A 7697-nucleotide genomic window follows, 5' to 3' on the forward strand; every position below is an offset into this window, starting at 1 on the left:
CATTATTTTTATATTTATTTATACCCCGCTGGATCTCTCCATTATTACTATTAGAATGCATTATTATTATTATCATTATTTTTATATTTATTTATACCCCGCTTGATCTCTCCATTATTACTATTAGAATGCATTATTATTATTATCATTATTTTTATATTTATTTATACCCCGCTTGATCTCTCCCGGAGGAGACTCAAAGCAGCTATGTATCTATTATTAGTATTAGAATGTATTATTACATTATCCATTATTATTTTATATGATTATATTTATTTATACCCCACTTGATCTCTCCCGAAGGAGACTCAAAGCAGCTATGTATCCATTATTAGTATTAGAATGCATTATTATTATTATACTTATTTATACCCCACTTGATCTCTCCCGAAGGAGACTCAAAGCGGCTATGTAGCCATTATTACTATTAGAATTTATTATTATTATTATTATTATTATTATTATTATTATTATTTTATATTATTATTATATTTATACCCCGCTTGATCTCTCCATTATTATTATTAGAATGCATTATTATTATATTTATTTATACCCCATTTGATCTCTCTTGGAAGAGACTCAAAGCGGCTATGTATTCATTATTACTATTAGAATGCATTATTTTAATTATTATTTTATATTATTATATTTATTTATACCCCGCTCGATCTCTCCTGAAGGAGGCTCAAAGCGGCTATGTATCCATTATTACTATTAGAATGTATTATTATTATATATTATTATTATATTTATTCATACCCCTGCTTGATCTCTCTTGGAGGAGATTCAAAGCAACTATGTATCCATTATTATTATTAGAATGTATTATTATATTATCCATTATTATTTTATATTATTATATTTATTTATACTCCACTTTATCTCTCCTGAAGGAGACTCAAAGCAGCTATGTATCCATTATTACTATTAGAATGTATTATTATTATTATTATTATTATTATTATTATTATTATTATTATATATTATATATTATAATATTTATTTATACTCTGCTTGATCTCTCACGAAGGAGACTCAAAGCAGCTATGTATCCATTATTAGTATTGGAATGCATTATTAGTATTATTATTAGTATTATATTTATTTATACCCTGCTTGATCTCTCCTGAAGGAGAGACAAAGCGGCTATGTATCCATTATTAGTATTAGAATATATTATTATTATTATTATTATTATTATTATTATTATTATTATTATTATTATATTTATTTATATCCCGCTTGATCTCTCTTAGAGGAGACTCAAAGCGCCTGTGTATCCATTATTAGTATTAAAGTGTATTATGATTATTTTATATTATTATACTTATTTATACCCTGCTTGATCTCTCCCGAAGGAGACTCAAAGCAGCTATGTATCCATTATTAGTATTAGAATGTATTATTATTATTATATTTATTTATACCCCGCTTGATCTCTCCCGAAGGAGACTCAAAGCAGCTATGTATCCATTATTAGTATTAGAATGTATTATTATTATTATATTTATTTATACCCCGCTTGATCTCTCCCGAAGGAGACTCAAAGCAGCTATGTATCCATTATTAGTATTAGAATGTATTATTATTATTATTATTATATTTATTTATACCCTGCTTGATCTCTCCCGAAGGAGACTCAAAGCAGCTATGTATCCATTATTAGTATTAGAATGTATTATTATTATTATTATATTTATTTATACCCTGCTTGATCTCTCCCGAAGGAGACTCAAAGCAGCTATGTATCCATTATTAGTATTAAAGTGTATAATGATTATTTTATATTATTATACTTATTTATACTCCGCTTTATCACTCGTGAAGGGGACTCAAAGCCTTGATGCTTGAGTCTCTGCACGGCAGGGAAATTGAATGCAGATCTTCTTAGGATTGATACCGTCGGCCGATTAACGTGGATGTAATTAATACGGCTGGAGATTATCGGACGCTAACTGGCTCCTGGAGTTGATCTTCCAGTCTGCAAAACGCCTTTGTAAACAAAGATTACAAAGCAGAACGGTCTGAAATGTGTGCTGCAAATCGACTTGGGATGTGTCAGAGGCACTTCCCTCCTGGCTTCCCTTGCACATCCTGTCCATGTGCTGATTCTTCCACTTATCCAGGCTCGGTTGCATGTGCGGGCGGCACATCCATGTTGTTCAGTAGCTAAAAATTGCGGCTGAAAAGGGATTGCGTTAGGCAATAAAGCACATCTGCAGGGTCGGTCTTGAAGGCGTTTGCGTTGAGTTGCTCTTTATTAGACGTTAAGCCAGGTCACTGGGTTGCGGTGAGTTTTTCGGGCTCTAGTGGAGCTGCAAAGTCAATCAGTGAGGGTATCTATTTGAGTGTGTGTGTATATATATATATATATATATATATATATATATATATATATATATGTATATATACCTGTGGGATAATGTCCAGGGAGGGAGAAAAATCTCTTATCTGTGTGAATTTTGCAATTGGCCAGATTGATTAGCATTGCTGCAAAGTCAATCAGCGAGGGTATCTACTTAGAGGTATCAATTTGAGTGTGTGTGTGTGTGTGTGTGTGTGTAATATATATATATATATAACACATATACTTGTGGGATAATGTCCAGGGAGGGAGAAAAAACTCTTATCTGTGTGAATTTTGCAATTGGCCAGATTGATTAGCATTGCTGCAAAGTCAATCAGCGAGGGTATCTACTTAGAGGTATCAATTTGAGTGTGTGTGTGTGTGTGTGTGTAATATATATATATATATACATATACTTGTGGGATAATGTCCAGGGAGGGAGAAAAAACTCTTATCTGTGTGAATTTTGCAATTGGCCAGATTGATTAGCATTGCTGCAAAGTCAATCAGCGAGGGTATCTACTTAGAGGTATCAATTTGAGTGTGTGTATATATACCTGTGGGATAATGTCCAGGGAAGGAGAAAAAAACTCTTGTCTGTGTGAAGCAAGTGTGAATTTTGTAATTGGCCAGATTGATTAGCATTGCTGCAAAGTCAATCAGTGAAGGTATCTACTTAGAGGTATCAATTTGAGTGTATGTATGTGTGTGTGTGTATATATATATATACACCTGTGGGATAATGACCAAGGAAAGAGAAACAACCCTTGTCTCTTTGGAGCACAGTAATCATGAATAGCACTGAGTAATCATGAAATGTTTAAAGTCAATCAGTGAGGGTATCTGCATAGAAGTAGCAAGTGGAGTGTGTGTGTATGTATGTGTGTGTGTGTATATATATATACACCTGTGGATTAATGTCCAGGGAGGGAGTAAAAACTCTTTATCTGTTTGAAGCAAGTGTGAATGTTGCAGTTCGCAAGCTTGAATAGCACACAGTAGCCATGAAGTTTATAAAGTCAATCAGTGAAGGTATCTGCATAGAGTTAGTGAAGCAAGTATCTAGGGAGGGAGAACGAACCCGTGTCTGTGTGAAGCAAGTGTGAATGTTGCACTTGGCAAGCTTGATTAGCACTGAGTAGCCATGAAGTTTACAAAGTCAATCAGTGAGGGTAGTTGCATAGAGATAGTGAAGCAAGTGGAATATATATATCCGTGGAATAATGTCCAGAGTGGGAGAAATGACCGTTTGCAGCAAGTGTGGATGTTGCAATTAGCTAGCTTGATTAGCATTGAGTAGCCTTGTAGCTACAAAGTCAATCAGCGAAGGTATTTACATAAAGGTAGTGCAGCAAGTGGAATAATGTCCAGAGTGGGAGAAAGAACTCTCTGTCTTTTTAAAGCAAGTGTGGATCTTGCAATTAGCTAGCTTGATTAGCATTGCTGCAAAGTCAATCAGCGAGGGTATTTGCATAGAAAAGTCAGGAGAGAATGCTACTTGAACTTGGCCATGTTGAAAACTCTCTTTCAGAGGAAGGAAGCTGCACAAATCCTGCTGAATCAAAACCCTCTGCAATCCCTGCATTTATTTTGCAGGGCTGGAAAAATCTCGACACTGGGTGGAAACAATCAGAAAAGACCTTTTCCTGCCAATTTTTTTTTCAATGTGAATTTGGATCCAACCGACCACAAGTTTTTCCATGCTTGACCTGAATCATCGCAATCTGGTGGCTGTTAAACCACTGTGAGTTTTTCAGGCTATATGGAATGTTGCAGTTAGCAATTGGCAAGGATGCAAAGTCAATCAGTGAGGGTATTTGCATAGGGTTGGCCTGGCTGTTGCCCCTGGAGGCATCCTTTGTTTGGGAGGTGTTAACTGGCACTTGATTGTTTGCTGTCTGGAAGTCCCCAGTTTCTCAGTGCTGTTTCTTCTGTTTGGGCTCTATGGCCACAATCCCATAGCATTCTCTCCTGACGTTTCACCTGCATTTGTCGCAAGTGAAAGTGAAGGACATATATACCTGTGGAATAATGCCCAGAGTGAGAGAAAGAACCTTTGTCGGTTTGAAGCAAGTGTGAATGTTGCAATGAGCAAGCTTGAGTAACACTGAGTCGCCATGAAGTTCGTAAAGTCAATCAGTAAGGGTATCTGCATAGAGGTAACAAGTGGAGTGTGTATGCATTTATGGAATAATGTCCAGGGTTGGAGAAAGAACATTTGTCGGTTTGAAGCAAGTTTGAATGTTGCAGTTAGCAAGCTTGAATAGCACTGAGTAGCCATGAAGCTTGCAAAGTCAATAAGTGAGGGTATCTGCATAGCGATAGCACGTAGAGTGTATATATATATACCTGTGGAATAATGTCCAGGGTGGGAGGAGGAAGTCTTGTCTGTTTGAAGCAAATGTAAATGTTGCAGTTGGCAAGCTTGAATAGCACTGAGTAGCCATGAAGCTTGCAAAGTCAATAAGTGAGGGTATGTGCATAGAGGTAGCAACTGGAGTGTCTGGAATGATGCCCGGGGTGGGAGAAAGAACCCTTGCCTGTGTGTAGCAAGTGTGAATGTTGCAATTGACAAGCTTAAATAGCAGTGAGCAGCCATGAAGTTTGCAAAGTCAATCAGTGAGGGTATCTGTAGAGAGGTAGAAAGTGGAGTGTATAGTGGAACAATGTCCAGGGTGGAATAAAGAACCCGTGTCTTTAAAGCAAGTGTGAATGTTGCAATTGACAAGCTTGAATAGCACTGAGTAGCCATGAAGTTTGCAAAGTCAATCAGTGAGGGTATGTGCATAGAGGTAGCAATTGGAATGTATAGTGGAACAATGTCCAGGGTGGAATAAAGAACCCGTGTCTGTTTGAAGCAAGTGTGAATGTTGCAATGAACAAGCTTGAGTAACATTGAGTCGCCATGAAATTTGCAAAGTCAATCAGTGAGGGTATCTGCATAGAGGTAGCAATTGGAGTGTATAGTGGAACAATGTCCGGGGTGGGAGAAAGAACCCGTGTCTGTTTGAAGCAAGTGTGAATCTTGCAATGAACAAGCTTGAGTAACATTGAGTCGCCATGAAATTTGCAAAGTCAATCAGTGAGGGTATCTGCATAGAGGTAGCAATTGGAGTGTATAGTGGAACAATGTCCGGGGTGGGAGAAAGAATCCTTGTCTGTTTCAAGCAAATGTGAATGATGCAACTGGCAAGCTTGAATAGCACTGAGTCACTGTGAAGTTTGCAAAGTCAATCAGTGAGGGTATGTGCTGAGAGCTAGCAAGTGGAGTGTATATATAAGCAGAATCCGAACAGGTCTATTTTTCCCCGTAATTCTCTGCAAATTACGTCTCTCCAGAACTTTGCAAGGTTGGCACAACCAGGAGACTGGCCTGTGGGGCGACGTGGTTTGGGATTTGCTCGACGGGAAACGTCAGATTGATGTGGTTTTTGGCAAAGCGTGAAGCAGGAAGTTGAACCGGTGGCGGGTGCGAAACCAGTGTAGCTCCTGCCTCGCCTCTCTTATCAAGATCCTGGGAGCGATAGAGGAGTGACTCACTCCAACCCAGGGAGACGGAAAGAGACATGTGCCGAGAAGGGGGAAGGAGGTGAACCACCCCAGCAGAGGCCCAGCGTCCTGCCATTGCGAGGCTGCAAGTACGCTTTCCTATCTCTGGTTGGTCCTTGTTGTTGTGCTCTCGAGGCCGGCTTTGGAGAGAGATGCTTCCAAGGCCCCGGCTGCTTGCCAAACATCTCTTTCCAAAACCCATTCTATAACATAATGTATGATTATATTATAACTTTATATCATTACTAGCTGTGCCCGGCCACGCGTTGCTGTGGCTAGGACTTTATTTTTCTTTTCTTTTTGTTGTATCGCCCCTGTTAGATTGCTTTCTTGATTCTGTGTTGTACTGTATATTTTATCAATTGTATTGGTTAATTGTGTTATGATATGTTGTTTTTATGTTGCGTTATATTGTATTGTCCTGGGCAGGGCCCCATGTAAGCCGCCCCGAGTCCCTTTGGGGAGATGGTGGCGGGGTATAAATAAAGTTTTATTTATTATTATTATTATTATTATTATTATTATTATTGACACAACGACATTGTATGACACAGCAAACAAGATAGATATGCTGGATTTCGTTTCACAAAATCACAAGTCGAACACTTCCCAAGTGTCTAGGACTGTGTGATGTGTTTTCGGATGATGCGTGCAGATCCCAGTAAGGTGGCCTTTTGCAGTTGGCAGATCGTGATTTTGTCAATGTCTATTGTTTCCAAATGCCGGCTGAGATCTTTTGGCACAGCACCCAGTGTGCCCATCACCACCGGGACCACCTGTACTGGTTTCTGCCAGAGTCTTTGAAGTTCAATCTTGAGGTCCTGAGAGCGGCTGAGTTTTTCCTGTTGTTTTTCTTCAATGCGACTGTCACCTGGGATGGCGACATCCATGATCCAAACCTTGTTCTTTTCCACAACTGTGATGTCTGGTGTGTTGTGTTCCAGAACTTTGTCAGTCTGGATTCGGAAGTCCCACAGTATCTTTGCGTGCTCATTCTCCAATACTTTTGCAGGTTTGTGATCCCACCAGTTCTTTGCTGCTGGGAGGTGGGACTTGAGGCATAAGTTCCAATGAATCATTTGGGCCACATAGTTGTGCCTCTGTTTGTAGTCTGTCTGTGCGATTTTCTTACAGCAGCTGAGGATATGATCAATGGTTTCGTCGGTTTCCTTGCACAGTCTGCATTTTGGGTCATCAGCTGATTTTTCAATCTTGGCCTGAATGGCCTTTGTCCTGATGTCTTGCTCCTGGGCTGCAAGGATTATTATTATTATTATTATTATTATTATTATTATTATTATTATTACTATTATTAATGGCCTTTGTCCTGATGTCTTGCTCCTGGGCTGCAAGGATCAGGCCTTCTGTCTCCTTCTTCAGGGTCCCATTCGTGAGCCACAGCCAGGTCTTCTATTATTATTATTATTATTATTAATACTATTATTAATGGCCTTTGTCCTGATGTCTTGCTCCTGGGCTGCAAGGATCAGGCCTTCTGTCTCCTTCTTCAGGGTCCCATTCGTGAGCCACAGCCAGGTCTTCTATTATTATTATTATTATTATTATTATTATTATTATTATTACTATTATTAATGGCCTTTGTCCTGATGTCTTGCTCCTGGGCTGCAAGGATCAGGCCTTCTGTCTCCTTCTTCAGGGTCCCATTCGTGAGCCACAGCCAGGTCTTCTATTATTATTATTATTATTATTATTATTATTATTATTATTAATACTATTATTAATGGCCTTTGTCCTGATGTCTTGCTCCTGGGCTGCAAGGATCAGGCCTTCTGTCTCC

At 38.7% G+C, this 7697-nt stretch overlaps 1 protein-coding gene across 2 annotated transcripts in view; it reads left to right on the plus strand.

Moving 5' to 3' along the window:
- The window catches only part of coro1c (coronin 1C), a 47330-nt gene that overhangs the window by 6277 nt on the left and 33356 nt on the right, over positions 1-7697 (plus strand). The window contains exon 1 of one of the 2 annotated variants that reach the window (XM_062958403.1): positions 2605-5988. The exons of the other annotated variant lie outside the window; for it this stretch is intronic. The gene's annotated coding sequence lies outside the window, so the exon portion shown is untranslated. Of the gene's footprint in view, positions 1-2604; positions 5989-7697 lie in introns of those variants that run through there. 2 annotated transcript variants of the gene reach the window in all.

This window comes from Anolis carolinensis, chromosome X, assembly GCF_035594765.1.
Source record: "Anolis carolinensis isolate JA03-04 chromosome X, rAnoCar3.1.pri, whole genome shotgun sequence".
NCBI lineage: Eukaryota > Metazoa > Chordata > Lepidosauria > Squamata > Dactyloidae > Anolis > Anolis carolinensis.